The 7778-nt window shown below is 37.7% G+C and overlaps 1 pseudogene; it reads right to left on the minus strand.

Annotated features, from left to right (window-relative positions):
• Window positions 1-6052: 6052 nt before the first annotated feature.
• LOC137740889 (uncharacterized) lies at window positions 6053-7772 on the minus strand (annotated as a pseudogene).
• Window positions 7773-7778: the final 6 nt, after the last annotated feature.

Raw genomic sequence — 7778 nt, forward strand, 5'->3', positions numbered from 1 at the left:
ACTGAGGGTCAAACATAATTTATTATTTAAATTTAAAAACTACAACAACTTAAATTTAAAAACTACAACTTAATGTTGTCTAATGGCTTAGGAAGTTATAGGTAAAAAATTTTGTTAAAAAAAAAAAAAAAAAAAAAAAAAAAAAAATCGAATATAACGGCTAGCTGACATCAGTTAGCTATTGCATTCAAATTTATGGCCCGGTTGGGTTGGGCCAGCCAGTTGGCCCTTAGGCCTTTTTTTGTCATGTGGGGCCGACAAGCCTTTGGCCTAGCCCTCGGTTGGAGATGGTTTTCGAGCCATTTTCAGCCCTCAGGCCCTCTAGACCCTTCAGTTGGAGATGGCCTTAGGTGCCACGATTAAGACGCATGCTTATCCAGTTTGTTGCTTTTACGTGCAATCTTGCGATTTAAGGTCATGGTGGAATTGAGACCCTTTTTTGTTCAACTCTTGTCACCCATGTCGTAAGCTTAAGGATATTCTTCTACTTGATTAGGGTGACTACTATTGGAAGCTTTGTTTTTGTTTTTTTAATAGAAATTACATTCTATTTCATTGTCCCACATTGCTCTACATCAAAAGTTTATCAAGTTCCTTTTACGAAGTGACTAAAATAATGGACTATGGAGAGTAAAATAGAACGTTCAAGGGTATGATTAATTCCATGTTACATAGGGCTGGTTTGGTATTACTGTGCTTTGAAAAAAAACTGCATCAGCTGTGCTGTGAGAATAAGCAGTTGTGAAATAAAGCAGCAGAGTGTTTGGTAAACTTTTTTGTGTTTGGTAAACTTTTTTGCAAAAGTGCTTTTGAAAAGAAAAAAAGCAGTATTATTGTCACATCCTGGCCCGGGGCGGATCACTTCCCAGACCCACTCCACCACTGTAGCACGATATTGTCCGCTTTGGGCCCCGACCACGCCCTCACAGTTTTGTTTCTGGGAACTCACACAAGAACTTCCCAATGGGTCACCCATCTTGGGAGTGCTCTCGCGCGCTACTCGCTTAACTTCAGAGTTCCCATGGAACCCGAAACCAGTGAGCTCCTAAAAGGCCTCGTGCTAGGTAGGGATGGGAATATACATATAAGGATCACTCCCCTGGGCGATGTGGGATGTCACAATCCACCCCCTTAAGGGCCCGACGTCCTCGTCGCCACACCACGGCCAGGGTTAGGCTCTGATACCAAATTGTCACATCCCGGCCCGGGGCGGATCACTTCCCGGGCCCGCTCCACCACCGTAGCACGATACTGTCCGCTTTGGGCCTCAACCTCGCCCTTACGGTTTTGTTTCTGGGAACTTACACGAGAACTTCACAATGGGTCACCCATCCTGGGAGTGTTCTCGCGCGCTACTCGCTTAACTTCGGAGTTCCCATGGAACCCGAAGCCAGTGAGCTCCCAAAATGCCTCATGCTAGGTAAGGATAGGAATATACATATAAGGATCACTCCCCTGGGCAATGTGGGATGTCACAATTATAGTGTTTGGTAAACTTTTATGTAAAACAGATGTGAAAAAAAGTTGGTTTTTCAAAGCTGGGTTTTGCAGCTTCTTGTTTGTGGCTTTTTTTCACCCAAAACTGTGAAAGAAAAGTTGAAGCTGAATGTTTACCAAACACAAGAACAGCTCCCAGCTTTTTTTGATACCAGCTTTTTTTAGAATCACCTCAGTACCAAACTAGGCCATAGTCCAGGGCCTCCACTGCAGTTTGTGGGGTGAAGCTTTACTTACTGCAAATGTCATATATATTGAATAAGATCGCACATAAGAAAACCGACAAGTCATCTTATAAAATAAGGAGAGGACATAAACCCACATATAAAACCCTCATAGTGTAGGGTTGCCTAGTAAAAGTGCAAGTTCAGCTACCAAGAAGAACAAAACTAAGACCTAAAACTATTCATTGTGCATTCATTGGGTATGCAAACAATAGTGCTGCTTATAGTTTCATTGTAGGGAAATTTTCAATTCTTGATATACATGTTAACATTATATATTAGAATCAGCAGATGCAAAATTCTTTGAACATATATTTTCTTACAATCAAAAGGATTCTTGTTCAAATAAAAAGAGGCTTCGTGATCATAGTCATGATGACACCTCTTCCTTAGGTGTCCAAACAATAATGTGGAACCAAAGAGAGGAAAAAGGAACAAAAGTTTCTATAAGAAAAAAACGACACAATTCAAAGGCATCCCATTTTGATTAAAACACTAGAAAATCTATAATCTACCATCATCTTGGAGCACATAAAAGGAAATAAGTATGACAAAACCATTGGAAACTAGTTTTACAAGTAATAAGCAAAGAATATGGAACAACTCTACACAACAAAGTAGTTTCAATTAACTTTGTGGAGGGTGGCACTAAGCTTGGGGCATCTCCAAATGACTGAGTAGACAAAATAGTTATCTCATATTAACTTTGTGGAGGGTCTCTCTCTCCCTTCGTTGCCCTACCACCCCACCGTCACCTCACCCAGATTTTTCCACCCAACATCTCTCTCTCTTCCTGTCTCCTCTAACCCACCGCCACCACCCACCCAAACAACGTGCATAAAATTTGATTACCATCCTTGTATAAATGTAATCCTAATTAAGACCTGGTGCAAGATTGCATATGGATTATTGCCCTTTGGCTTCATACACATATCGTTATTTTACCTACAATTTGGCTAATATATTTTGAATTTTTTTTATTGAGAAAATTAGAATCATATACTTTTCTAGATTAAAATGTGTTACTTTCCAACATTAGATTAAAGTTCCATCACTTTTGATTAAAGTCTATATTCTAGGTTTATTCTTATTTTAAGTTTTCTTTTTTTTTTTCTTTAAAAAAAAAAATCTGTTGAGGTGAAAAATATGCCAAGTGGGAACCGTCTCAAAGCGTGATGGAGGCATATTGAGTCCAACCAATTCAAAATAAAGGATTATATAACGTTGAAGACACCAAATTCATGGATGTAAATCACTTCAAATATTGTGGATACGAACCATCTCAAAGCACAAAGCTTGATGGACTTCCTATTTCAAATTATTGGACTCACTCCACGCCAAAGTGATCAAATGGCCCGAAGTCGTGTCAAAATTCAAATGGCATGAAGCCGTGTCAAGTCTCAAATGGCACAAAGTCTCGTTAATGTCGAAGTGGCACAAAGTCCTTGCCTGCAAGAGCCTAAACCGCACAAGTCATCAAATGTTCATTGAATGCACAAGCAGAAACTGCATACAGCACCAAACCCAACACAAAATATCAAAACCAATTGAACGAACTAGGTCGGTTTGATTCCATCAAGGACACGTTGGCAGTCTAGTAACACATCCTAGATGCAACTGCAAAGCCCCAAACATAAAATCTTTCTTTAGTGGGTCATTCACTCACTAAGAACCAAATCACTATGAAACAACGAACTAGGTCGGTTTGATTCAATCAAAGATACGTAGGCAATCTAGTACCATATTCTAGATGCAACCGCTAAGTCCAATTACAAAATCGAACCCCTGGTTCACCTCTACCAAATTCACCATCAAATCCAAATCGGATCCCTGGTTTAACTCAACCAAATTCACCATCAAACCCAAATTCGAATCCCTGTATATGTACCCTCAGAAATGTAAACACGCAGTTTGGAACCACCCTCTTTTTCACTCAGTGTCTTCTGTCCTTTTCGAGGGATCCTTCAGGGAGATCCTCTATCTCCGTAGTTGTTCATCTTTTGTATGTAGCCTTTAATCCGTCATCTGTATAAGCTACCATCTTGCTATAAAAATCAAGTGGGTATTCTCTCTTCGCCTTTGGGCTTAGAATTTCTAATATTCTCATGTTCGCCGATGATTGTCTCATCTTTAGTAACGCCTCCCCATAGGGCAGCAAGAAATTTCTTTTGGGGCAACCTGTTGCTTGGAAGGACATTTGCCCACCTAAATATTTGAGGCATTTGTCCTGCTATCATTTGTTTTCGGCCAATGTTAAGTCTAACGCTGTCATTTGCCTACCTAATGTTTTTCGGATTCGGAGCTTTTGTTTGCAGCCTTCAAAGCCCTCTATATTTCAGGTGAGGGAATTAAAAATTTCAGGGTTGATACTACCAAGAGAAACATCAATTTTGTCACTGAAATTTCAGGGTTGATATTAATAAATTTCTTTTGATTTTTTTGCCTATTTTAAGAAATCTCTGTTACCTTTGCGCTAGGATTAGTCGAAATATATATTAGAAGGATTAATATTTTTTTATTAGGTTTTCGGTTTTTTTAATTTTGGTTTACTTGAGTTGGGGCGATAATTAGTATTGAAAATTGACCAGTGGATAACCCTTCAAAGTTGATTGTATAATATAGTTGTTAACATCCTAATATGGTTGTTCACTCATCCGTCTCTCTCTTTCTTCGATCCACCAAAAGCCAAGGCCGCCAAACCGTCATCCCTTCTTCAACCACTTCCCATGCCACCATCACCAAACTCTAATCAAATTCCTCTCATGAATCTCCAATCCAATTCCTTTCAATAGTTTTTTTTTTTTTTTTTTTTTTTTTTTTTTTTTTTTTTGTTTGAGTGCAAAAATTAGTACAAATTCATAAATATTTTTGTAAAAGTGTAAAAAAAACTATAAAAATATATATACACAATCATTCGTAATGACAAGTTTTATAATTTGGACTTTACAACTTTTGTAAAGGGGTCAACTCTGAAATTCGATACAATAATCCATAAACCCTGTACTTATATTTAATCGTCAATTGTCGTTTATGCCGTATTCTTTCTACAAGATTTCGTTTTTCAGATTTCTTTTTTTTTAATATGATCATTTAGCAGATGCAAAAAATGGACAGTTTGGATCGTTGATATCACGTTCCGATATTTATGGTTAACTGAAATATGAGTCAATGTTATACAGTTTCTAGATACTTTATAAACTCCAAGCAATATTTTGACTAACGTAAAAATCTGAATGTGAGATCAAAGATCCGAACTGTTTGAACCATTCGAACCGTTCATCTTTCATATCCGCTAAAATGTCATGTAAAAAAAATAAAAAAATAAAAAAAGGAAATTTGTTGAGAAGAATGGAGTATAAATTAAACATAAACAACAATCAATAATTAAACTTAAATCTATGGTTTATGGGATTATGACGCTGAATTCATAGTTGACATCTTTACAAAAGTAGTTGAACTTGTTATTACGAGCATTTGAATATTATATATATATATATATATATATATATATATATATATTTATATTCACTCTACTACGATTTTCATTTGTTTATTTATTGATTTAAAACATATTTTTTTTAGCAAGTAACATGTGGGGTCATATTGCACGTTAATATTAACGGGTCAACTTTAGGTCGGGTCACATTACTCATTCATTTTAACAAGTATTACACGACATGATCCGTTAAAATATCGGATATGTTACAAAAATGACACAAACATGAAAAACACGACACAAATATCAAGTCTACTTCCCAACTGTCTATTGTTGTGTTGATTTTGGTTCCTTTCTTGCGGATGTGATTGGATATAGATAGCTCGGTCGTTCGCAGCAGTTGAAGATCTAATTTTTGCTTCGGGCGAGCTGACGATGGGCTACTTTTCCTTGATAAGGATTAGGGTTTCTTCAACTATTATTTTTTAATTTTTGAGCGATTGTTTATATTGAATTGGGCTTCCCCTTGTTTATCTTAAGCTGCTACTAATGTTGTTTTTGTGGCCTGTTTATTATGTGAAATTTCTCAAATGCATATCAAAAGTGCACATTTAAGTTACACATCTAAACAAAAGTGGTTAAATTCCGTTAAGTTAAAAATAATCTAAACAGTTCTTGTTTATTGTGTAACTTAATGTGCACTTTTGATGTTCACTAGAGAAAATATTATTCCTCATTACTCGGTCTGTGATATTTAGATGGGCTTGATATATAATGATAACTTAGCTAATAGTTTCTATTTTGTTAGAAAAAATCCAATCAAGTTCTCTCGGTCCTTGGGGTGTTCTTGTACTTAATTGAACGTGGTTTTCTCGAACCAGGAATAAAAAGGATGTAAGACATGAAGATAAGAGTTTCATTAAACTGCAGGGTAACTGAGTAAAACAAGGGGTTCAACTGAACCACGCTTTGCAAAAAACCTCAGTAATTAACCTCATGCATACATATATGTATATATATGAACTCACTCGCATTTTTACGCATGCATAGTGTTACAATTGCCTAGAAAAGGCATAACACCAAAACCGCGTGCAAAACTTGTTTTCGTTTCCTCATGCATCATCATTCACAAAACTTCAACTGCAGTACTAGAGCAATGCAAGCCTGCAGTCATCGCCACCTCCAACAAATCAAAGGCCAAAATCGAGGCCTTCGGCTTCAGCGGCCCGTGCGAAAATCCGACTGGCAACGACCCCGGCGTTGACCGCTCCAACGTCCCAAACCACTTGGCTTGCATGTACTTGTGCTTCCTCCAAGGTCCCAAGTGCATCTTCTTCTCCTTCATACATTTCTTGGCTGCGCCGCACAAAATCTTGATCAAAGCTCGTAGTCTTTCGGCTTTCCCAACAAACACTTCAGGCAACCAGCTAATCAATCTGTTGTAGTTTTCGCTAGCTCTTGCCATCTCGAACTCAGGTCCGAAATTTAGCTCAATTGCAACCCTAATCTCCCCTCTCTTTGAACTGTTGTCCAGCACTTCCAAATAAGTATGCTCCCCTATTAATTAAACAAAAACACCATATTTAATTTAGTAAATAGTTAAGGAAAAAAAATCAATTAGCATGTATAGTTTCAGCCCACCCCACATTAAAATACTGGGTCCGTGCCCTGATGCGAAGAAAAGAAAGGTAATTGCTATACTGGATTGTTTGAGGGTACCTGCAGGGGCATTTGTTGAACTTCTCCACTTAGACTTGCAAATGACACAATTGTATCCGGATTCAATTAGCCGTTTGCATAATTCGGTACGCAAACATTTCCGGCAACCTCCGGCCACCGGTCTAGCACAAACGCAGTATTCTTCGCTTGATGAATTGATTTCCCTTAACGCTTCCTTAGTGGCTTGTCGAATTTCGATTCAACGCTACTGCTCTTGCACAATGTCGCCTGCAATTCATAAATTAAAACAAAAGTCAATATTTGAAAATTTATTAACGAAATCATTTAACAACTAGAAGCTGATTTTCACACATCATATGAGTGCTTAGACTTGTCTTAAGGACTATATCAACACAACCGTGGTTTATTGAGTCTTACGATTTGGAGTGCTATATTACAAGCACGTGATCGTTGTATCATGGGACTCCCAAGCATTGATCAACCATGAGCATCGTAGGAGGATGCAAACTTGTCTTAAGGACGTAGTGTCCAACACTTATATTGACTTTATTTTCAGGTTTTTCTAATACATTATGTCATGTTCATTTAACATTGATTACTAATGTGAATGCAATACTTTGACATATAATTACATGAATTATTTCTTGATTTTCTTTGTGATTTAATATAGCAATTAGACCCTAATATTTCTTCTTGATTTTCTTTGTGATTTAAACAGGGATGTGTGCGAAATTACCCGCAGAAGTTGGTCCTGTTCTTCCCAAAATGCCTTGTTCTCTTCCACACTGCAAGAATTCTCGTCGTCTTCGTCGGAGCCAGAGGTAGTATTAAACTCCGGCGACACCTCGACTTCCTCGATGAAATCCAGAACCATGTCCCCGAGACTTACACCTGTACCGGGAAATTCAAACATATCGTCGGAACTCCGGAGAATCACAGGT

Source organism: Pyrus communis, chromosome 7, assembly GCF_963583255.1.
Source record: "Pyrus communis chromosome 7, drPyrComm1.1, whole genome shotgun sequence".
Taxonomy (NCBI): Eukaryota; Viridiplantae; Streptophyta; class Magnoliopsida; order Rosales; family Rosaceae; genus Pyrus; species Pyrus communis.